A 26,667-nucleotide genomic window follows, 5' to 3' on the forward strand; every position below is an offset into this window, starting at 1 on the left:
CCTTAAATAGAAACAGAGAAGGAAGTGCCCGGGGTGGGGCGGTCACATGTTGACAGAATGCAGAGAACAGTGATTCCTTTTTGGGCGGTGGGGGCCAACTTCATAAAGCAGACCACATTTGAAATACGCCTTTAAAAATGAGAAGAATTTTGAAAGCAGAAAACAGGAGGAGTCATTACTATGACGATCTTATTTGAGCACAAAGAGGAATACAATAAACACTTTTAAATGAATAAAATAATTTGATTTGGCTACACCCCAACATGGCCCATATTACACTTTACTTATATTTTCATTGTGTATGTATGAACCTAGGTATTTACGCCCTGACTACACTATACTGTCCAGTCTTTACTATCAACTTTCTAATCTCTCCTTTCAAAGAAGCTTTGAGTTCTTGTAAAATGTCTCTAAACACAATGAAAAACTATAAAACCTATCATGATAAACAACGGTATGATATCAACGCCCTTGTCAGGAGATTATCAGGTTTATCAGAAATTCAGAAAGATTCAGAAATTCAGCTACATAAAATGCGACTCATATACATTACCTCAGGAGTCATTATTAAAGAAAATTTAGAACTTAATTTGTTCTCAGGTATCATTTTTACCAGAATAATTCTCTAGAATAATTCAATATCAAAACTAGGGAACTATTATCTATTACAGACCAACTGTGGGCAGGCACTGTGTTAAGAATCTAAGATATTTTACCTCATTAACAAACCTGGAACTTAGACATCATTTCCCCCAATTCTCCACATGGAAGCTAAGGATCAAAAAGTTAAATAAATCAAGGTAACACAGCTTATAAATAGAAAAGCTAGGCTTTGAACCCAATTCTGTCTGATTATCTATTCTATTCACTGAGCCCCGCTATTTTCAGACACCATGCTGAATAGATGTAAAAGAAGTGTGAAACCCTACTGCAGTGCATACTGCAAGAGATGGGTGTATTCTGGGAATTTACACTACTTCAAACCAAACAGTGAAATCACAGTAAACATCCCTAACCTGATCTCAGCTCCCAATTCCAAACTGGAAACAGACTAGATCACTTTTCAGAATAAAAGAAAGGAGTAGTCTAAAGTTCAGTTTGATTTCTTTCTGGAAGTTCTCTGACAGCTCAGGAGGTAACTGTTTGAGTTTACAAGTCCTTGTCCAACATCTTGTTACTGGAGTAAACAAAGATCCTCTTATGGTAACAGAGTACTTATTACATTGAAAGTAGGTGACAAAGTCAGCAGGAGGTTGAGAAGAAAGTTTGCCTAACTACACTAACAATAAATTAGCAATTGTTGTAGGCTGTAAAAACAGATTTGTTAACTTCTGACTTTAAAAATGAGCCAAATGACTTCGATTTGTATAGAACTCAAAACAAGAACTGTTATCCCTTCCCCCAACCACACAGGAATTTAAAGCCCTTAAAATTATTCTATCCATATACATGCTTTACTTAATTCACTGATGGTTTGGTGAATAACAATAAAAGGCTTTAACAAACTCAAGGACTTCATTCTGCCACCTCAATTCTAATCACTTCACTTTACTCTAAGCAAGAGATTTGAGATGACACATTGATCACACCACTCAGATGAGCCATGGTTACCTACTTTCCCAAAGCAGAAAGCATGCTTCAGTTACCTCTGAGATACTTTAAGCCAATGGTTTCGTTCTGCAGCAAAGTACAGTCAGCTGAGGAGCTTCTGAAAATCCTGGTGCCCAGGTCTCACCTCAGACCCAGGTATCAGCATTTTTAAAGCTCTCCAAATGATTCTAGTGTGCAGCCAAGATTACGACCTCTGCTGTTGCCTGAGAATGGCACTGAAGCAGATAATAGTTCATTACAACATATACATGTAAAATTGTAAGAAAAAAGTAAAACAAGAAGACTCTTATAAGTGTATAAAAAAGGTAAAAATCATCTATGAAAATCCTCATATCTAGTTCAGCTAAACAAATTGGGAAAAATGAATTAGGATAGCAGCAGAAATTAATTTCTAAGACAAGGAACAATTTTATTTCGCAAATAAAGAAGCCACTTTCAAAAGGAATCAGTTTTCCAAAATTTCAAGCAAATGGTAATCTTGAATGCAGAACTTCAGTGCTAACCATGCGAAAAAATAGATACACAAGATTGAAACAACAAAAAGTAATTCCAGTGCCTTTGTGCTGGAGCACCCTTTCTTCCCAGTGAATTTCTACCGTCACTTAAAATCCAGATAAATTTCCACTTTTTCCTTAAAGCTTCCTCTGATCATGTCCAAAGAAATTCATTTCTCCCTCTTCCCGTCTATCACAGAGATTGTTATTTGTACCCCTATCACATCACCAACCACAAACCAAGAAGGTAGGCTCTGTGAAAACAGTGGTTTTCTTCTATCTTGTTCACTCCTCCAGGCCCAGAGCCTAGAACAGTGCCGAACACAGCGCTCAATAAGCTCTTGTTCATGAACTTAAAAATCAATCAATTAATTAACAACTGCTGGGAGTAAGGAGAGGCGGTCACGGAGCTCTGAGAAGCAAATACACATCATTTACAATATATTACTTTTACATTTTAAGTAAAAAAAACAAAGTACATAACAGTTGACATTTGGGTATAATAACAGAAGAACATACGGAATGAAAGCACAGAGTGGCGGTGGCCAGTTGTGGCTGGGGGCAGAGCGAAGGGAGACTTACTTTTATGTACACCTTTTAGTACTCCGTGCATGTGTTACCTATTCAAAAACTTAAATACATGTGATAAAAGTTTGTGTCGACATTATCATAGTGATAACAAAACCATCAAATTTTGTATTTCACGTAGAAGAAAATATGTATTAGATGAAAGTATAACACGGGAGAAAGAGCACTGAACACGAAGTCAATTCGAATTCTTATCCTTTACTCCATCACTTACCAGACAGATGACTTAATTTCTTAATATGCAAAAGGAAGGAATTGATTCTTTCCAGCTCTACAGTCTAAAATGCCAACCAATGAGGATAGCATTGTTGATATTTTTGATGACAACAAGATGAAGACAAAACACCTTTTGTGTAAATAACACAAAGGGAACTCAGACCTTTCCAAATAACCCGTAAAAACCCATGCCCGGGTGAACGCTATACACGGGCTTTTTGTATTGTGTATTTGTATTTGTGAAGTTTAGCTTACCATAGATTACAAAAATAACCTGACAAAGGCCAGTGGGAACCAAATTTAGGGTTAAATTGAAAATATGTAAAATACTACTAAATAAAAATGTAATAAAAGCTGTTTTATGGTGAGGAGGGGAAGGAGAAAGGAACCAACATAAACCAGTACCCACTGTGTACTAAACACTCTCACTTAACTTTGAGTGTATTTGGTCCACCCAGTAACTGCTCCCGTACATTTTATTCCAATTTTACATATGGGAAATTTAGACTCCGTGGTTAAGGAACTTGCCCAAAGTCACACCTAACAGGTAAGAAGGAAGTAGTTTGTCTCTAAAGTCTGTGTCCTTTCCCACTTTTTGTAATACCTTCAAAATTCAGTCTTTAAACATGACATATTGAAGATTTCACCAAGAAGCTTAATTCTGCTTGACTGGAACTATTTTAAAAGCTAGGGAAGGAGAGCAAGAGAATCACATTGTGGTTTAAAATGTCTCAACCACATTTTAGGTTGAGATCACAAAGTTGCCTCAGATTGAATCTCCCTTCTTGGAACACCTAGGCACCTATCACATCCAGACGGCCTTCCTGAATGTTCTGCGGTTCCACAAACACTGCTATGTACCAGGCACTGTTCTCAGTGAACAAAATAGATAAAAACTTTCTTTCTTTGTGGTGCTTGCATTCTAGTGGGGGAAAGACAAACAATAACAATAAACATACTAAATAAACTAAAGAAAATGCTAAGTACTATGGGGAAAAAAACAGAGCTAGGTAAGAGATCAGGAACATGGGGGGAAAGGAAAGAGAAGGGTTGCAATTTTGAATATTGTACTCAAATAGCCCTCATAGGGAGGTGATATTTCAAGGAGGGTAATGACTTATACAAGAGAAGCTGATAAAAATGTGACACATACGTGCACATATGGACATGTAAGCATGTGTGGATGGGAACACGTGTGATGGGGAGGGAATGTGGAAATGTAAGACTTTCTGTGATACTGAACAATCTTTAAGCCCTCCAACAAGGTTCTTCTTCCTAAATCCAGATTTTCCTATGCATTTATTTTCTACTTGATTTTTAAATTACTATTTTCGCACTAACAAGGAGAACAAACATGTTTTACAACGTCTGTTAACTAGTTTTACATACTTTTGATAGTCTATCACTTTTCTGAAGGCGGGGCAGGGACATCCCAAGCCCTCCCTCCACCTTGTTTCCCCAGTGCTGATGTTAGATTTTTACACACTCCTGATGACTCTGGGTCTTGGCTCCTAGCATCATAGTTTTCGGCATCTAGCTCACCCCCACCAAACTTCCATACTTGCTATCCTATTGTATGACTTTTCAGTTCTCAAAACCCATCAAAAAAAAGCTTTATTAGTCAGGACAGGCCAAATATTGTTGCAATAATAAACAACTTCCAAATCTCAGGAGCTTAAAAGAACTAAGGTCTATTTCTTGATCATGCTACATATCAACTGAAGACTGGCCAGGGGTGCTCCTCGTATCAGAGTCACCAAGGAAGCCAAGCTGTCAGAGCAGCCATCATCTAACAATAACCAGTCACTGTGCCAGAGGGAAAGAGAGTTTTGGAGGATCTCATGCAGGCAACTAATGACATACAAAATTTCTGTTCACGATTCAGTGGCCTAAAGCAAGCACATGACAGCAGCCAACAAGAGTTAGGAAAAGCAATTATATCATATGACCAATAGGAAAAAAAAGCCAGTAACACTAACAACCATCACAGACTCCAACCTTGATTACTCCCTATTTGAACCTGGCTACCCACTCCTACATACTATTTTCTAGTGCTCCATAGCTCCACTTTATAGTATTCTCCCCTGGCTAGAAAAAAATAGCTGAGACTCTGTACTGGCTCCGGTCTACTTCTTAACTTTACACACAGGATAACTAAACTTCTCCATCCTGAGCTGCTATAAACTGAAACAATAGGATGAGGAAGAGGAATAAGACAAGGAGAAAGATGAAGAGAAGGATGGGGTTGATACAGTCACTTATGTAAAACATACTATGTGGTAGGCACTCTTACGGATTTTTACATATAAAACTCTGATCTTCACAAGGTCTCTTGTTATTCTCAGCCCCCTAGACAGTTGTTTAAAGAGGTATAATGAACAGGACATCAAAACACAGGGTTCGGATCCTGGGCGCAGATATGGCACCGCTCGTCAGGCCACGTTGAGGAGGCGTCCCACATCCCACAACTAGAAGGACCTGCAACTAAGATATACAATGTGTGCGGGGCGGAGGTGGGGGCAGGGGCCGGCGGTTGGGAAATAAAGCAGGGGAAAAAAAAAGATTGGCAACAGTTGTTAGCCCAGGTGCCAATCCTTAAAAAAAAGTTTGAGAACCAGTGGACCAGAGGGCCAAGGGTCAGTGGCACGTGCAATCTCCAAGTACGTGGGGGACACGACTATTGAAGTCTATTCCCTGCTCATTGGTCTTTTGAAACAGAGCCATGTGGATCACTTAGTAATTACCTGACAAGCAACAAATGAAGGAGAGAGCATTTGCCAAGCAGGGCTCTGAGCTGCCGGAAAGGAAGAAATTTTCTACAAAAGATCTCATTTGCTACTGCAAAACCTAAGTGAGGTTTTCCTAATCTAGAAAGTTTATATACACCCCCTATTTGAGCCCAAACCAGCTACCAATGCTGACCAATCACGACATTCATTTCAAATATAAGCAATCTACCCAAAATCATTAAACATATGAGAATTAACAACCACCACAAAGATTAATCATACATCCTCTACTCCCAAGTACTGGGCCAGGAGCATGGGAGCTTGGTCTGAAAGGGTCAGGGATAGCTGAAAAATGGAGGGAGAGGAAACGCAAATAAACATCAACAAGAAAGCAAATACACTGTGGTACACTCATACCATGAAAGTACTATACACAATGAAAATAAATGCACTGGGGCTACATGATGAGTCACACAAACAGCGCAGATGAAACAAAGTCGAGGCATACATACAGTAGTATATTATTTACATAGAGTTTAAAATTATGTAAAACAAGGATATATGATATACAGTGAGTTAGAGATATAGATATATAGCTACAGACCTCTTAGGAATTCATACATATGGAATAAAAGTGTAAAGAACTACACAGGAATGATAAACACCAAGTCCGATACCTCTTGAGAGAAAGGGGGAGGAAGCAATAGCCTCTCCTGTTCTACAGAGAGTGAGCACCTGTGTTCTCATACATACCAAGACGAAATTTTTAATATAAAGAATGAATACACCTTTATCATGTTTTAGCCTTTTGAAATAATAGGCAGAAGTAAAATAGCCAAAGCAATTCTGCTTGAACTATTGTATGTCTCCTTGGGACTATTGTGTTCTAAGTCACACTGTGAGAAATTCAGGTCCAATCCTGACTCAGAAGCAACGTGGAGTCACTGAAGGACATAAAGAGGAGTAATGTAACTCCAATTTCTTTTTGCTAGATTACACCAGCAGTTATTGTGGGGGCTGAATGGGAGAGAGGCAGCAGTGGAGACAGGCGGTCTTAAGAGGGTGTTGCAAAAGTCCAGGAGAGAGAAGGTAAAAGCTTGATCATGAACAGAACCAACACACACAAGGACAAAGAATCTCGCGACTACAGAATCGCAGCAGAAGTTGGTGATCAAGAAGGAAAAAGTAATCTCAGATGACTTGCAGATTTCTGGCCTAGGAGAGCTGGGTAGAGAAGATGGCACTATTCATCAAGAGAAGGCCTGTAGAAGGAAGAGCCACTTTGACGGGTAAGATGATTCCAGTTTTCTATTTGCAGAAAACCATAAATGGAAAAAAGTAGAAAATAAGATAAGGGAATTAACGATTAACTGAAGATAAGAAAAACTTCTACTTTTATAAATAAGGTGCTTTCAGTTAAACTCATAGCATAACTGCTCCAATTTCTATCCTGTCTGCCAAGAAATGACAATAGATTTTCAAAATGCCCAGCTGCCTGACTGGTGAACAAGTGACATCATGCAAACAACGGTCATCACAAGAATACATCGGCACTACTCAGCGTGTGCACAAATTAAAAGGGTTTTCAGAGAAGCTACTTACTCCCTGAACATAGAAACTTTTGTCTCCCTTTCTCAGACTGGGTATATTCTCAAAAGCTAGATCTGTAGTGTGTTCTAGACCTAAAAACACCATTTGATCAACTGCTACAAACCTGATAGGGAGCCAAGTGTGACATTATATAAGAATAAACAGAAAAACTATTTATTCACTCTAGGAACAATTAATATTGACCTTAACAGTAGCTTTCACTAAAATACTGCTGATTTGTTTTGCAAATTGCCTTAGCCTGCTTAGTATTTGTTCAATCTTTATGGTTAAATTACAGCATACAACAACAAAATGTCCACTAAGCTCTGTGGAATGTCTTGTCTTTGGAATTTACCCTAAAATGACATGAAAAAGTAGAGATTGATAAACAGGTAATGATAACACAGCATACCTTGAAGGCATTTTTCCCTTATTAAATAGTTGTATTTCCAGAACTTAGGATAAGAAAAAGGCAAAAAGCTCACTCAATAAATGCTGAATTAAAGTTCAAAGCAAGTCACAGCTATAACTCAGTTATTAAAGCGACAGAAGACAAGGTGATTTTATAGTGTAGCCATCAAATGCTTAAGCAGAGTTAAAAGCCCCTCGGGGTACATTTCTCCTGGAAGATAATATTGCAGTTCTACATAATTCTCCAGTAGCCTAAAATAAAGTCTCACTTGCTCCCTAGGAATAACATGTTATCAATTAACTTTTGCACGTATCACTCACTTTCGTAAATCCATTTGCCTCCTCTCACTCCCACACCCTGCAAAGAACTGTACCAAATCTAAGACAGTTGACCTCACATCCTCAAAACACCCGAGCGATGCTTGATTATACAACAACTGCTCTTGTTCTAAGCTATGGAGTTGGAATTGACCGTCCTTTGGACCCAGCTCTCCCGAACTTTCAGTATCCTAGATCACAAGGTGAAAGAGAGGGGCTGAGGGAGCCAGAGAATTTCTAAAATATCCAGTTCTCTGTTCTCTGCCAGAAAATGCACAATAGATATCAAAATGTGCAGCTGGTGAACAAATGACATCACCCGGATGTCATCTGATGCCAGTATTTGTAGTTTTAAATGTCCAAAACTTAACTCTTTAACTTCTGGTGAAACCCGGCACTCTTACGTTCCCTATCTTGGTAAAGGGCATCATTATAGCCAAACATCCAAAAAACAGATGAATCAGAATCATCTTTAACTCTTCCTTTAACCTCCTTGTTTGATAATCATTCAATGCACACCTCGTTACCAATTTTAGGGTATGCATTAGTTCTATTATTTATATTACCATCTACTTCTAAGATGAGTTTTAAATCTTAAATGTATAAAATTTATTGGGTTGTTAAATAAGCCTCTTATGTCATCCATATCAGTTAACAAGTTAACTCATGATGAAAGACTACTAGCTACCTACCTAATAGCCATTCACTAGTTCTTCCTTACTAACAAAATACCTATTGGATTATTATTAGGGGTGGCATTGTGCCTATTTAAATAACTACATTTCCCAGACTTCCTTACACGTGTATATGGCCACGTGACCAACTTCTGGCCAATGAGGTACAAGTGGAAGTTGCCAAGCAGGACTTCTCAGTAAAACACCTTAAAAGAGAGGTAGACAACTGGTGGCAACTCATTTAATTGCCTGCCTTCCTTCCAGCCTGGAATGCAAATATGATTGCAGGAGCTGCAGTAATTCAAAGTGCCATTGGTTTTGTCATGGAAATGTTACACCAGTCTTGGACTGCCTGCCTCCAGAGAAAATAAACCTGCATCATGTTAAACCACTATTATTTTAAGTTTCTGTTTACCATCAGCTAAATGCACCTTCTAATGGACATACTACTCTAATAGAAATTACTGTTTTAGTTTCTGAAAAAGATATACCAGGTTAACACCAAAGTCCTTGGCACAAGACTTTGGATATTTATCCTTGTTGCCACAGCCTACCTTTACCTACCTTCTGTGAACAGTGACCTGAATTTCCTCTGGTGAAGCACTACTCCCTCCAGCTCTCATTCCACATGCTCTGGATGGGTCGATGCTGATCCCAGCTCCAATGCTGGGCAAATGACTTAGATCTAAAACGATTGTGGAATCCCATCCCCTTGACCATGGAATTGGTTTAGAGATGAACACAGGATCCAACCAAGACCAGCAAGAGTCAAGCCCAGAACTCGTTCTCAGACTCTTAAAGAACAGAGGTTCTCTTTGGAGCTGGATTTGAATCTAAGAGGATACACGCCTACATCGCTGGTCCCCATCTTGCCTCTAAACAGAGCCAAAGGATGAAGACAACATAATGAGGCAGAGAGGAAGAGAGAGAACAGATTCTGAACTTTTCAGTAACAAACACTAAAAAATTTCTTTTTTTGCTTAAACCAGGTTCCTAACCAATATAAATACTAATGAACACAGGCTCCATTTTTACTTTTTTTTTAAATAAAGAAAATAACTTCAAAACGTCCTTGCATAAAATGCCACACTCAAGTGAAATAAGCGGTGGCTTCTTTGCATATTTCCTCCATGAGACAACTGGCTCCCAGGCAGCAGCTTTAAAAATGTCTTTTAATTTGCATATCCTTCAATCTCAAACATAGAGACTGGAACATAGGAGCTAAACTGAGCTACCCTGTCAGACAGATACAGTTCTTTAAGAAAGTTTGAACTTAAAATAAGACATTTCCAATTGCATTAATTTCTAGAATCAGGTAAATTTGTCACCGTCTTCAAATCCCTCTAAATTAAATTCCAGTAAAATTAAGCTATGATCTTAGAGTCATGCCGTCAAAGTTTAGAAAATTCGTACAGAAAAAGGAAAATGCACAGTTCTAGTTTGTATAATGCTCTGCATGCCTCCATCAGCTAAGTGTATAAGTCTAAGATCTTAAAGAGGGAAAGAAAAATAAAGCTATTTTGTTGGGGGATCATTAAACTAGGTGCAAAGTGAATTTACAAGATCAACCTTTGGAAAGAAATAAAATACTAATAGCCCTTATCTAACAGGCCTACTACTAAGAAAACTAATTAAAACTAACTATATTGTAATAGGTTAAACATTTTAAAAAAAGAATCTTTCCCAAAAATCATTTCAGAACTTTAAAAACACTGTATCCATCTGGCATTCAATCTTTGCTGTGAAACCAGTCCTTTTACAGAAATGCAGAAGAAAAGAGCTATTTTTGTCCTTCATTCTAACAATAACGGAATGCAGAATAGAATTGGTGCCTGAAGTTAACCAGTGCACATAACATAATATCCACAGATACCATACTCTCAAATAGTTCAAATTTGTCTTTTTAATCATTCTTTCTTCTCTTGACCTCTAGCTTCCCTTCTCACACAGAGTAAATAAATACTATAAAGATGTATCACCAATCTGACTAAAAGTTTAGTTATCCCTTCATTATTTTATTACATTTCTAATTAATGCAATAAACATTTTTTAATGCTCACCATTTTATTAGTGCTTTAGTGAGAAAAAAATATGCATCCTGCTTTCAACATAATATACATTTTTCTTTTAGAGAAGTTACTTAGCAGATCCAAAACTATCTAAGAGACAAGAATTCATCGAAAATATACTGACATACTGATTATATCAACTATAAATATACTCAAGAAGGAAAGTTGACTCTAAATATCTATAAAATTATACATATAACCATATATCCACAACACGCATCCCTGTTATAAATGAATTATTACACTAAGTCAACAAAGCTGATTTTCAGTTGTGCCTCATGGGATCTGGATTTACTATTTTTCACTCTTACCTACTATTCAAAATTATCCACATATACAAGTCTGATTAGAAAAAATGTGCAATCTTTAGAACAATTTTAATCAATGTACTGCAAAATTGTCATCTATTTCTGTCTTGAACTGGCTTTGGTGATCATGCCACATTGCTGGCTCTTATACTAACAGATTATTTTTAAAAAGCTTCATTTATATCTTTCTATTCAATCTATTAAAGAACAAAGATTTGCTTTCATTAAGAACATGGAAAAGATGAATCTTAGAACAGCAATATACACTCGGTATGCAATTTTATTTATTTTTTTAATTGCAGTAAAATTGGTATATAACATTATATTAGTGTCAAAATAATAATTCAATCTTTGTATACACTACAAAGTGATTGTGACGATAAGTCTAATTACCATCCGTCACCATACAACTGACTCCCTTCATCCATTTTGCCTGCTCTGAAACCCTCTTCCCCACTAATAACCACCAGTCTGCTCTCTGTATCTATGAGTTTTGTTTTGTTTGTTTGTTTTGTTTTCTAGGTTCCACATATAAGTGGAATTTATTTCACTTAGGATAATGCCCTCAAGGTCCATCCATGTTGTCACCAGTGGCAAGATTTCCTTCTTTTTTATGGCTGAGTAATATTCTATTGTGCAAATATACCACATTTTCTTTATCCATTCATCCATTGATGGACACACAGATTGTTTCCATATCTTGGCTACCATAAATAATGCTGCAATGAACATAAGGATGCATATATCTTTTCAAATTAGTTTTTGTTTTCTTTGGATAAATATCCAGAAGTGGAATAGCTGGATCATATGGTAGCTCTATTTTTAATTTTTTGAGGAATCTCCATACTGTTTCCCATAGTAGCTGCACAAATTTACATTCCCACCAACAGTGCACAAGAGTTCCTTTTCTCCACATCCTCTTCAATACTTATTTCTTGTCTTTTTGATAATAGCCATTCTAACAGGTGTGAGGTATTATCTCATTGTGGTTTTGATTTGCATTTCCCTGATATTTAGTGATGTTGAACATCTTTTCACCTGTCTGTTGGCCATCTGTATGTCTTCTTTGGAAAAATGTCTATTGAGATTCTCTGCCCATTTTTTAATGGAATTGTTTGTTTTTCTTCTGGTGAGTAGTTTGAGTTCTTTATATATTTTGGATATTAACCCCTTAGCAGACATATAATCTGCAAATATTTTCTCCCATTCAGTAAGGTGCCTTTTCCTTTTGTTGACGATTTCCTTTGCTGTGCAGCTTTTTAGCTTGATGTAGTCCCACTTATTTCTTTTTGCTTTTGTTTCCTTTCCCGTTGAAGTCGGATCCAAAAATTCCACACCAAGATTGATGTCAGGAGCTTACCACCACCTATGTTTTCTTCTAGGATTTTTACAATTTCAGGTCTTACATTCAAGTCTTTAATCCATTTTGAGTTACGTTTTGTGTATGATGTAAGATAGTGGTCTAGTTTCATTCTTTTGCACGTGGCTGTCCAGTTTTCTCAACACCATTTATTGAAAAGACTTTCCTTTCCCCATTGCATATTCTTGGCTCCTTTGTTGTAAATTAATTGACTATATATGCATGGGTTTATTTCTGGGCTCTGTACCCTGTTCCATCGATCTGTGTGTCTGTTTTTATGCCAATACTGTATTGTTTTGATTACTACAGTTTTGTAGTATAGTTTGAACTCAGGGAGCATAATACCTCCAGCTTTGTTCTTTTTTCTCAAGATTTCTTTGGCTATGTGGGGATCTTTGTGATTCCATACAAATTTTAGAATTATTTGTTCTACTTTTGTGTAAAATGCCATAGGAATTTTGAAAGGAATTGCACTGAATCTGTAGATTGCTTTGAGTACTATGGACATTTTAACAATGTTAATTCTTCCAATCCATGGGCATGGACTATCTTACCATTTTTTGGTGTCTCCTTCAGTTTCTTTCATCAGTGTTTTAAAGCTTTAAGTGTACAAGTCTTTCACCTCATTGGTTAAATTTATTCCCTAGGTATTTTATTCATTTTGAAGTAACTGTAAATGGAATTGTCTTAATTTCTTTTTCAGATATTTCATTATTAGTGTATAGAAACACAACAGATTTCTATATATTGATTTTGTATCCTGCAACTTGACTGAATTCATTTATTAGTTCTAAGAGTTTTTTGGTGGAGTCTTTAGGGTTTTCTATATATTGTATCATGTAATCTGCAATTTTAAATATTGTTTCTGCCTACCTTATTGTCTTCTGCTATTATTTGATTATTTAATTAAACATTCACTTGAATGTCTTCTTTAAACAACTAGAATATAAGCTTCTATACAGTATATATATTCTGCATTCTCCAAAACACTCAGCATCTTCAAAATGTGGGTGGGCCTCAGGCAATCAGTTGAAGGCCTTAAGAGAAAACAGACTGAGGTCCCCCAAGAAAGAGGGAATTCAGCCTCAGACTGTCTTCAGACTCAAGCTGCAACATCAACTCTTCCCTGGGTCTCCAGCTTGCCAACCTACCCTGAAGAATTTGGACTTGCCAGCCTTCACAATCACATAAGCCAATTCACATTCATTCTCTCTCTTTCTTTTCTCTCTCTCTCTCTCTTCCCCACTCCTTCCTCCCTCCCTCTCTTCATATATATACACACACACACACACACACACATATATATATACACACACATATATATATACATATATATAATTGGTTCTGTTTCTCTAGAGAACCCTAATACAGTCACTATTCCATAGGGTTAGCTACATTTCATGAGGCTAAAAATCTGACTTAAAATAGTCAATAAGGCAAGAAGGTTCTGGAGGAAAAGATATGCCAACCTAAATATAACCAAGGTCTAAACTAAGGATGCTAGACTATTATAAAAAGAATGGATGAAGGGGCTGGCCCCGTGGCCGAGTGGTTGGGTTTGCGCGCTCCGCTGCAGGCAGCCCAGTGTTTCGTTGGTTCGAATCCTGGGCGCGGACATGGCACTGCTCATCAAGCCACGCTGAGGCAGCGTCCCACATACCACAACTAGAAGAACCCACAATGAGAAATATACAACTATGTACTGGGGGGCTTTGGGGAGAAAAAGGAAAAAATAAAATCTTTAAAAAAAAAAAAAAGAATGGATGAGGACAGTTGTATAAAGAACAGTCTACAGGATTCATCTCTAGAAAATAAGTAGAAAATAAAGACTATTCCAAAATTACCACTATATTTCTTTGATTCTAAGCCATACTGTTTTGTTTTGTTTTTTAACATTCAAAAATGTCTAAAACTGTGATGCATCTTATAATCACTGTCAGCCAGGTGGCAGTCCTGACATAGTTATCATTTCCTGTGCATACACATCAAAATTTGCAGAATCAGTGTCAGAGGCTGAGAGAAAAATCCAGAAATGATAATGGAACACTCTTAAGAAATGTCGATTCAGCAACTCTTGATGACACAGAGGATGATGTTTCATGGAAAAACATGGGCAATGAAGACTTGGAATGAAGAAGAGATTCAGGAGTGTCTGTTTTTGAATGTGAAGAAGTTTAAGGAATTCCTTGATCAATTTATTTTACTTATACTCTCCTTTTTTTGTATGCATAAAGTAATGATATTTTTTAAATTACCTTTAAAAGGCTCTTCCAACATGTATAAAATAAAACAAGTACTATGAAAGCATTGTTTCATAGTCGAAATTGCAGAGGGTTCTTTTCTCCAAGTAAATAAAACAATGATGTGTCTTACAATGAATATGATCTTAACTGTGATGAAAAATAATAGTGTATTGGCTATCAGAATTTCTAGTGTATATAACTAATGACAACTTCAACCACCTTTTGAGCCTTTACTCTATGCCAGCAGTTCTCAGACCTGAATGTGCATCAGAATCTCCTGGGGGGCTTGACTAAGACTGATAGTTTAAGGCTTCTGGTTTAAGGCAGCACAACTCAGGCCAGACCTCACTGTTGGGCAAGGCTGAGAATCCTCATGTGCTCTTTGACCTGGGCAGGATTAGCTCAGGGCAAAGGGTTGAGTCTGTGGAGAAAGGGCATCAGGACCGCAGCTGCACAGGGAGAGGGGAAGCAATGACTGACTCACAAGTGATCCATTTCCAAATCCAGTTCTGACACCAACAATCTGTGTGATAACTGCACAAGGCACTAACGTTTCCAATTATTTATCTGAAAAAAGAGAAAGCAGAACAAAGACCCCTTCTAGCTCTAAAATTCTAAAATCTTTGGCCCCAGAAAAGAAAAAAAAGTACAATTTAGGTCATTCATAATCTGGATAGTTTTCTACTCAGGCCTCACTCAAAATACGATTTCCAAGATTCCAATTAAGCTTGGACCCAGAATGCAGAACTTCCAAACAGTGCAATGAGTTCAGCAATTCTTCTCATAAAACAATGATAAAACTGCAGAAAAAAAAGTCAAAAACAGCCATTTCAGGACTCTGGAAAATGACTGATGGCATATGAGAAATAGAGAAGCTTTTATTCAAGACAAACTACCGAACTTAGAGTAAGAACAGTGGGAGCAGCATTTTAGCCTGGAGCCATCCCCATACACCACCACCCCCCAGCTCCATCCATCCAGTAGTTCTAGCAGAGCTGGGAAAGGCATGAAAAGCAGCAGCTTTGCTGCTGGAGGGAACCGAGTTGACTTGGACCAAAGTGTAGAAAAGTACCATGCCCATAGGCAGTGTCAAAAAGAAGAGCAAACTTGGTGGCAAATAATCAGAAAAGGTCAATATCACAGCTGCCTGTGGTTATGATCCTGGTTATGACATTATTGGGCCAGAAAAATACTGGAGTCATGAGTACCTACTCTCCATCGCACCTAATCCCAAAATGAGGTTGCCTGCCATTTTCTCTGCCCTCCTTGCTCATCATCTCCATGCTTCACTCACCCACTAAGAGGATAAGAACTTTAGAGTGGGATCCAAAAGCAAACATTATATCTAAATTCACATTTTCAATGAAGAGAGTACTCCAATTTGGCTAATCAGAAGTAAATTATGACTATTTCTTGACTCTCAATTGGGTTCTAGTTAGATGAGACTGTAAAACAGCTGAGTTCCAAGCAGAAGAGGTTTTATTACAAACACTAATAAAAGGCAGCCAGGATATCAGCCTGGAAAATTATCATTTCTTTTGGTTTCTTATGACACTGAGGCTAGGGAACTGAGATATCTTTCTCAACTTCTGAGTGCCTCATGATTATCCACCATACAGAGTTCTCACCTTATGCTGTCAAAAAAAATGGGAATGCTACCTTCATAATCCCAATATAGGTAACTGTAAAGTGGAATTTTCCCTCACCCAAGGAGGTGGTAAGTTGCGGTGAGGATGTTAATAATAAACATTAAAGTCGTTTAGAGGAGATCTCCCTGTCTATCCTTTATTTAATTTTATGTTTTATTTATTTTTATGCAATTTATTATAATAAGAATGAGTTAAAGATAAACATTTATTTCAAAATAAAATCTTTATTCTCAGAATGAGAACATTCTTACTCATCATAATGGGAAATAAGATATACACAACAGTAATTTTCCCTTGAACACAGAAATATCTTCTGAGCATAAAAAGCAGTCCATAAATATTTCTTGAATTAAATTAATAATTTTAAATAACTGCTGAAAAAAATTGGTATTCAATTTTACTGTTTACAATTATTTTCTCAAAGTAAACACGGATATTCTTAGAAATGTATCAAGAGTACCCATTTGATGATATTCAGTATCAGTATTTTCCTAGTTACATTACTTTTCTCAGATTTACTTTTAGTAAAATGACCATGTGGGTAAGAGAGGAAATTGCTAAATGAAATATTTAGGTTTCCAGAGAGGAGGCAAATACACTAGAACAAGCTAAGCACGATGGACACTGGTGACATTTCACAGTATACTCTCTAGATTACAGTGACTGAAATCAGTGTTACATTACTAAATTTGAAATGTTATTTACAAAAACAACCTCATAGAATACAAAATTAAATATATCACTCTTGTGTATGCAAATCATCACTTTAAGAACAACCCACAGGCTTTAGTACCATTAACATGAGAAAACTGGGCACAGTAAACCAAAATTCTAACAATTGAAATAAAACTGAAAACAACTTAAGCTATTAGTCTACTTGTTTTAAGGTAGCCTATAATTTTTTTTCTCTCACTAAAGAAAATATTCTGGAAAGAACTAGAAAGTACAGCAACAGGCTGAAATATGTAATGTGTCTATGCTCTTGACTTGGTAATTCCACTTCTAGGAATCAATCCTAACAAAATCATGCAAAATGTTGAGTCACATTTGTGAACAGGGGTGCATGTCAAGCTATTGTTTACAACCGTAACTGAAAACAACCTACAAGTATCCAAGAGAGAAATTAAGCAAATTATGATACTGCCAAACAATGGGTTATAGTATGATCATTAAAATTGACTATGAAGAACTTTTACTGCGTGCAAGGCACACATTATTTAAGCAATGATATGAATGAATGAATGATAAGATTGTAGAAGATTTGCTTTAATTTACTAAACATAAACAAGCATACCTCAACTGAGATATTATATTCATCACCAATCTTCTTTACATGTCACATTCCATGTGTTTTTTGAAAGTTCAGAATATTTTAAAGCAAAATTATGAAAGTCAATTATGAATCATATGCCAGGATGAATTTTACTATACAGTATTAACAAAAACCTCTTAAAATAAATCTATAAAATTGGCTACCTCCACAAGAGACTGATTCCTAAGGAGTGCACAAGGATTAGGATCGTGAATTACATTTCGTGCTTATTTTGATACTTGGAATATTTGCTAACCTACCTCTGAGGTTAACACTTCTAGAGCGAATCTAAATGTAAACTAACTGATCCCAGATTCCAGGAATTCAAGCCAAGACTCAGATCATCAAATAAAAATTACTAGCAGTGAAGTTATACTACAAGCTATATTTGTTTGAGGTGCTATTCACACCCCAAATCAGAGAAAATTAGGAACACATAGTACTTACTAAATTCATTTAAAAATGTTTCCCTTTAGAGATGAACAGAAAGAAAGCAAAATGCTAGAAATCTTTTCCTGATCAACGTGGGAGCAGTCTGTTTTTTAAGTTCTGATATCAGTTTGGCCCTGTCAGGATTGAGATTATCAACAGCACACCCAGGGAGAAATTCCAGGAAGCAGTCAGAAAATAAAATAATTCTTAATCAGAAAAATGATAAGATGCAGTTCTTCTTCCCATCTGACTTTTAATTGCAGGTGTTTTCCAAGAGGTCTGTCTTGGTTCTGGTTCCCCAGAAACAAACCCTAATATGAGGATCTAAATGTGAGTAGTTTATGTGGGGAAGGGCAGGAAACACTGGTAGGGGAGCAGGGAAATGAGACAGGGAAGGTAAGGCAGTCAATAAAGGGTGTGTTACAAAGGCAGCTACATCACGACCGTTGGAGCTTAATCCCGTAGGAATCTTCGAGATCCAAAGTGAAACACAGCCAGCTTCAGCATTAACCCACCACAAGGGTCAATCACTGGTTGAGGGCTGCTGTAGGTGTGGGGTAGGTATTAATTCCATGGCACTTCCAGACCCCCTGGGGTGTGAGGAGGTTGGGGGAGACCTGGAAAGGAGAGGCCTCTAGTCCCACGGCTCCCAGAAAAGTCCTCAGGGAAAGAAAAGCAGATACTGGTAGGCAGTTAGAAGTAGGGAGAGCATAACGAAATGGTAACATGCCAGGGATGTGGGGAGGGCACTGAGGGCATCTACTCAACAGCTACCCCTAAATTATATTATTTGTGTCCAAGACTTCAATTATCACTTACCTCATAATGGATCCATTCCAGACGTGGCCTTTAACTTCAACCAAGAGACCACCTACCATGGCCCAGCTATCATATAAAAGCAAGTTAAAATATCAGCACTGATTCTTCACAAGGCCTGGAATCCAGTTTCTATGTGGAGGATTTAGGAACACAATCTGTTTCGGGTGAGTGGTGCTAGGAGATTTGCTATTGCACAAGTATACTATAGCTGCTTATACTGTTTATTTGTTGTATTTGCATATCAGGTTTTCTATATTTACTTAGATGTTTTTTAAGTGATTTTGATAGAGTTGATAGAGAACAGTCATATGTGGTTCATATCCCCAGGACACCCCGCAAAGCCACACTGCTGAAACCTTTCATTCTGTCAACTCCACTACACTTGAAGAGTTTGCTAGACTCTTAGTTCTGTACCCCATCCTTGAAAACTTACAGCCCATTCAGACTTTCCTTCTAGTTCTTGATACACAGTTCTTGCTCAAGTCCTCACTGTTAAGGCTTTGATGCCTCTGTTATCTCTACTAATAGACTCCCACTCCAGTCCCCCTTCCCTGTAAAAGCCCATCAACGTCCCTAGACATCCTAAAAATAAAAGGTCAGAGGAGAACAAAGGAAGAGGAGTGATGGGAAGAAGGGATTTAGACCATCTATCTCTAGTCCCTAACTCTCCATAAAACTTCAGATCCATATTTACAAAGCTTTTCTTTCAGATATTTCAAACTTAGCGGTATTTTCTATCTTAAAACTTCAACAATCCCAGTAAGGGTATACATTTGCCAAAACACCTATAGGAGAATGCTCATAGGAGCTTTAGTAATAATAGCCCCAAAACAGAAACAACCCAAATATCAACTAAAAGTAAGATGAATAAATAAATTGTAGTATATTCATACAATGGGAAACTACACAACAAAAACAAAAAGAATGAACTACAGCTACCACAACATGGATTACTATCACAGCCTATCATGAGTGAAGAAAACTGGGCAAAAAAGAGAATATCCAGTTATCCTGTATGATTTCATTTATGTGAGATTTAAGAACAGGAAAAACTAAATCTAAAGTGACAGAAGTCAGAATAAAGGCTACTTTTTGGTAGGATCAGGGATAATTGATTGAGAACAGTCATGAGGGAACTTTCCAGGATGCTGGAAATGTCCTTTATCTTGACCTGAGTGATGCTAAGGCAAGTGTATGCAAACTTAAAAATCCATCAAGCCGTACCCTTAAGATTTGTGCGGTTTACACTATATATGTCATACATGTTCGTGTGTGTTACCTCAATTTTTAAGAGGTACTGCTATATGAGCATCAGAGATAGGAGGAGAATGAGGAGACTCCAGGGTCACAGAAGTCAAAGGGAGAACAGTCTCCAAAAAGGTGTAGGATAGGCAACCTATGAGCACTACGGAAGGAAAGCTTCAAAAGGAAGGAGATGGAGAAGTAGTCGTCTTACTTAGAAAAGTGGAGGTCACGATTATTTTTGAGACAGCAACAGGAAAAGTCAGATTACTAAGGATTTACTAGATAGAAGCAGGAAGAGATCACCTTCAAGAAGTAATGAGGAAAGAAGGTCTAAAGGAAAACTGGTGGGGTTTTGGCTGGGGGAGATGGGATATGATAGAAAAAAACTTGAATATGTTTTTAGAGCCAGTGGATGGAAATAATTAAAAGTAAAAGAGAAATGAAACACCTAACGGACCAGGCACAAGGGTCTAACCACATCACACAGGCCAAATCCAGCCCACTGCCTGGCTGTTTTGTAAAGAAAGATTAAGTGAACACAGACACTCCTCCTTTGTTTATGGATTGTCTCAGGCTCCTTTTGCCCTAAAAAGGCAAGGTTGAGGAGTTACAATAGAAATCATTTGACCTCACACTGAAAAGTTTACCGACTTCTGAACGAGGGTCCTCTAAGAACTAGAAGGAGATAGAATTAACAGAAGTAGAGACGTTAGCCCTAGGAAAAAGGTAAAAAGTGTTTGATTATGCCAACATATATTGAAAGTGCAAGGGAGGAACATAAAAATTAGTCCTGTTCTATGCCAGGGAAGAAGCAGTGCACTGAGTGCTCCTAAATAAAGTAGAAATGGTTTCAGGCTCCCAGAAAGTAAGTCAACTATAATAATATTAACAACTACCTCTGACATTTCTACTACTAAAGCAATGACAAACATTAATATCATACTGCTTACTGAACATTTCCATCTGGATACTCTCAATACCACTGCAAACTCAAAATATCCAAAACTAAACTCATAATCTTGGCATCTTCCCCTCCTTCAACCCTTAGCAATTCCATCCGCAAGTCCTGCTCTGTATATCCTCTGAATACCCACCCTTCATCTCCACGTCTAGTCCCAGCCACCATCAAGCTTCACTTAGACACTGCACTAGGTTCCTAACAGATCTACTGATAGCCATTCTTAGTCCCCTCCAACCGATTTTCTAGAATACAGATTCCAAAAAGCAAATGTGATCATACATCTTGCCATGTTAGTCTCCCATTTCTCTTCCCCCTACCACCCTAGCTGGCTTTAATCCTTTTGGTAGCTTTTCAATGCTCACCTGATGAAATCCAAAAGTCCACTCATGGTCAAAAAAGACCTTTCCAAAAAACACCTGTGGTACTAGTCAATTTAGGTAAGCTAACGATATTTCCTAGAAATGCCTTCCTGCATGATTTCAGGTTAGAGTTAGCCACAAGAGAATTCTGAATGTAACTTTGAAGGCAGAAGTAACGCAACAGGCATTATGCTCTCAAGGTCAGTATAGGGTACCAGCACTGTTGTAGGCTGCACGTGTTTGACACTGATCTGCTTGCTCCCCTTGTTGGCAAAGGGCAGCATCTGAGCCTGCAGCTCCTCCAGCTCCCGCCAGACCTTCTTCAGCCTCTCCGAATCCTAGCACATGTGCAGCTCCAGGGCAAAGAATGCCAGTTCTTCCCAGGGGTCACCCACATTGCCAGACTGGAGGGGGCAAGAGTCAGATATAGGCTCCGCTTCGTTCTTGTGGGTTCCAGCTTGTCCTAGTGGGTTCTAGTTCATGTCCAGTTGTTCTTTCTGATTGCCAGCCCTGCTGACCTACCACCAGATGCAGAGACACAAGCCGTCTGTAGACTTCTTCTAATCCCTATCATAAATACCATATTGCATATCACTCTTCGTGGTTCTGCTTCCTTGATGGAACCCTGAACAGACACAAGTGCCTATGAGCCTGCCTGTCTTTCCAGCCTGATTCTGAGCCACCTTCCCTGTCACTTTCTGTCTCGTAACCATCCACTGCATTTTCCCACTACATATACTTTATAGAAGCTATTCTTCCTGACCGGAATCCACCCCCATCCATCTCTGGCCTTCGCCTAGTTAGAGCCCACCTTCCCTGACATTCTTCTCACAGCACTGGGTAGCTTTCCTTCACAGCACTTATCATGGTAATTATACATTTATTTTTAATTAATTCTCTCTCTTTCACTGGGCTATAAACTTGCAAAGAACAGGGTCTATGTTTGGTTCTGTTCACAGGTATACACCAAGCACCTAGAAAAGCACCTGGGACATGGCAGGCACTCAATAGATATTTGCTGCATGAGTGAGTGAATGAATATTTGCTGTCTGCCGAGCACTATGTCAAATGCTTTATGTAGATTATTTCATAAAATACTTACAAAATCCCTATGAGCCAGGTATCATTATCATCCCCATTTTATAGATGAATAAATGACGTTGCCATAAACTGTAAGACTGGAGTCCCACCACTTACGTGCAGGAACAGTTTCACTCGAAATTCACATGCTCAATCCCTTTGCCCTTCACAACACAATAAGGCCAAATGAATTGCTTTTTCAATTGACAGATGAAGCTGAGATTTCAGAAGTTAGTCGACTTGCCTAAGGCCATGCTAGGTACCAGCTAAGGCTAGAACCCAAGTCCAACACCAACTTCACCGCTTTTTTTAAAAACTTGACCGCTCTGCCTCCCTGCAGCCAAGGCCCCAAATTCATCCCTCTACTGCTATCCACATTCAGATTCACCAAATCTCTCCCACCATGACTGACCTCCACGGTGAACTCTATGAGCACTATCTTCTTTTCAGAAATCAGAGAGGTTGATGGGAAGACACAGCCCAGCACCTTAAGCACACAACTGTACGCTAATGACCGACGACACTGTGGCTTGCTTTTCATTAGCATCATTTTAACACACCTCACGCCCTTTAATAACAGGGGATGTAAAATGGAAAAGAAATGGGTATCATGCTACATTTATATGGGAAAGTTTTTCAAAAGGATGCAGTTAATTTTTCATAAGGAAATGGAAGGAAGAAGGACGAAACAGAGTAAGGGAAGAAAGTAAAAGGAAGAAGATGGGAGAGAGGGGCTGAGAGTCAGATTGTCCTTCCTAGCAAAATCAAGCCAGTTTTTTCAGTCATACAGGAAAGTCTGATTTCATTAGCCTCTACAAAACATGCTTAGTCATTACTCCTAAGTAAATCACCAGCCTCTGACAATGCTGTCTTAAAACCTATCTGTGTGACACCTTCTAGACTTCAATTTTTAATCACAAGACACTCATACAGTTCCACAATGTCAAAGAAGATAATGTGAGAATGACGACAGCAGAATGAGACCACATGGCAGATAATCACAGTGACCACGCATGTCAGCCTCCATAAGATTCAACTCAATGGTTTAGATACTTCTCACAAATTCTAGAATCCAATCCACGTGGATTATTCCTAGGGGGGTTTTATCATACTGGAATGCTCTGGAAACAAAGAATCCTTCATTCAAACCTACTTTCAGAAAATGTTCCTCCATTCTCTACTAACACTTCCCCTCAAAACTGTTCTATTGCTATTGAGTGAATTTAATCTTGTGTCCACAAAAGCTAATAAAGTAAAAGATCAAGCACTTCTTTAGGCTTACAAGTCTTCAATTTTCTGAATGTCTTTAATAGCAAAGCTTTTAAACTAAATTATCTATAAAACCTCAAAAAGCAAATTTCCCCTCCTGAAATCAGACACTTCAATTTTAAATACCTAATTTCAACTTTGAATATATGATGCCCCCGTTGGTAAATCAAGCATTTCATTTCTAGGTGCACTGACAAGCAGAAATACCAACTTATATTCTCAGTCACAATAAAATTCTTTCATTTCTTTTGCAAAAAAAAAAAAGCTACCTGATTCTACTATAATATACTTTTGCATTATGCAGTGTTGTAAATAACTGGCAGTAGACAACGACTAACATGTATTAAATGCTTACTAAGTACCAGGTACTAGTCTAAGAGCTTTACATCTATTAATTCATTTAAAAGTATAGATGTCCTACAAATGTTTTAATAATTGAATAGGTTGAAAGAAAATACACAAAGGAAAAAGTAGGATATGCAAGCATTTCATCTAAGCAAAGTTGATGCAGCAATTTACAAATCCATTTCCTGGACATGGGGAAAATGTCCACTTTATTATTTGAATGTGTACTCGGTGTAAGAAACACATACATCCACGAAAAAAAGAATGCTTTCTCAGTCACCACTACAGAAGTTCTTATTGAAAACTAGGAAGGCAAACTAAAGATTATAACAAGAATGAGTAGATTTTTATTTAAATACAAAGAAAACTAGTAAATTATACATTTACAATAAATAATTCATTTAGATGTTCTTTTTAAAGCAGTTATTATAGAAAAATCATTTTGAAAATGATAATACACAAACAAGCTAAGACCAAAATCAAAATAAACAATAGCAAAACGCACACCAGCAGACTACTAAATATATCCACTTAATACAATAGAATAAACACATAAAAACTGTTCCTGTCATCATGACATTAAGCCTAAAAGATTTTAGTGCCAAGTGAATGATAATATCATAATATGGTAGAAGCATTTGTAGGTTAATGATCACTTTTTCCTACTTTTGTACTTTGTGTACTGATGCTCACATTTTTGTATTTTTTTGTATTGAAAATATATACCACACAATCTACTATGTAGTATCAATATATTTCTGCTAAAATTAGGATTGTTATATGTTTGAGGTATTTATGTGTGTCAAATTGATCTCTTATACCTGCTACGTAAGTGACTGAGTAAGGTTGAAACTTTAATATAAAATATTTTGTCAAGTATTCAATCTATATTCTGGAGGCTGCTCAGTGAAAGCCAATTCCATAATTCAATGAAATAATTATCTGGGTAACTGAGCTCTCGATGATAAAAGTAGCCATTTTCCTCCCTAGTAAGCAGTGTTCTCCCTTTTTATCTCAGCCATATGCTATTCTATTATTTGACAGAATAACGAAAACATAGTGTTTTCTACATGATACAAAAAGTGTTTAGCACAGTGCCTAAAATATAGTAAGCACCACAAAAGAGTTAGCTGTACATGATTGTAGATATTATTAATCAAGGGAACTAGACAAGTATCAAATGCCTACCACGTTCTACACATTTCATTATAGGCTTTACGATCAGGAGTTGCAACATAGACTGCACCAGATGAGCTTTAAAAACTACTGATGCCTCTTAAGAATAAACCTAACTAAGGATGTGAAAGACTTGTACACTGAAAACTACAAAACACTGATGAAAGAAATTAAAGAAGACACAAATAAATGAAAAGATATCCAATGTTCATGGATTAGAAGATAATATTGTTAAAATGCCCATACTACCCAAAATGATTTATATATTCAATGCAACGCCTATCAAAATCCCAATGGCATTTTTTACAGAAATAGAAAAAACAATCCTAAAATTCATATGGAATTACAAAGGACCCCAAAAAGCCAAAACAATTTTCGAAAGAAGAACAAAACTGAAGGTATTACACTTACTGATTTCAAAATATATTACAAAGTTATAGTAATTAAAACAGTATGATACTGATATAAAGACAGACATGTAGACCAATGGAACAATAGAGAGCCCAGAAAATAAATTCATGTAAATACAGTCAACCGATCTTTGACAAGGATCTCAAGAATAAACAATGGGGAAAGGATAATCTCTTCAACAAATGGTGATGGGGAAATGGATACCCACATGCAAAGGAATGAAATTGGACAGTTACCTTACACCATACACAAAAAAATCAAACTCAAAATGGATTAAAGACTTAAATGTAAGACCTGAAACTGTAAAACTCCTAGAAGAAAACCAAGGGGAAATGCTTCATGATAATGGTCTTGGCAATGATTTCTTGGATATGACACCAAAAGCACAGGCAACAAAAGCAAAGACAGACAAATGGAACTACATCAAGCTAAAAAACTTCTGCAAAGCAAATGAAATAATCAGAAGAATGAAAAGACCACCTACAGAATAGGAGAAAATATTTGCAAGCCATATATCTGATAAGGGGTTGACATCCAAAATATAGAAGGAACTCTATCAACTCAATAGCAAAAAAAAAGTAAACCAATTTTTAAAAATGGGCAAAGGACTTGAATAGACATTTCTCCAAAGAAGACATGCAAACGGCCAACAGGTACATGAAAAGAAGGTCAACCTTACTAATTATCAGAGAAAGGCAAATCAAAACCACAATGAAATATCACCTCACACCCATTAGAATGGCTATTATCAAAAAAACAAAACGTAAATGTTGGTGAGAATGAGGATAAATCGAAACCCTTGCACACTGTTGGTGGGATCATAAAATGGTGCAGCCACTGTGAAAAACTGTAAGGAGGTTCCTCAAAAAATTAAAAATAGAACTACCCAATGATCCAGCCATCCAAATTCTGGGTATTTATAGACAATAACTGAAATCAGGTTACAAAGATATATTTGGACTCCCGTGTTCATTGCAGCATTAATTACAATAGCCAAG

At 37.3% G+C, this 26,667-nt stretch overlaps 1 protein-coding gene across 4 annotated transcripts in view; it reads right to left on the reverse strand.

Moving 5' to 3' along the window:
* The window catches only part of TTLL7 (tubulin tyrosine ligase like 7), a 133,270-nt gene that overhangs the window by 91,814 nt on the left and 14,789 nt on the right, over nucleotides 1-26,667 (reverse strand). The window lies entirely within an intron of this gene.

The sequence above is a fragment of the Equus asinus genome, chromosome 16 (genome assembly GCF_041296235.1).
Source record: "Equus asinus isolate D_3611 breed Donkey chromosome 16, EquAss-T2T_v2, whole genome shotgun sequence".
Classification (NCBI taxonomy): domain Eukaryota; kingdom Metazoa; phylum Chordata; class Mammalia; order Perissodactyla; family Equidae; genus Equus; species Equus asinus.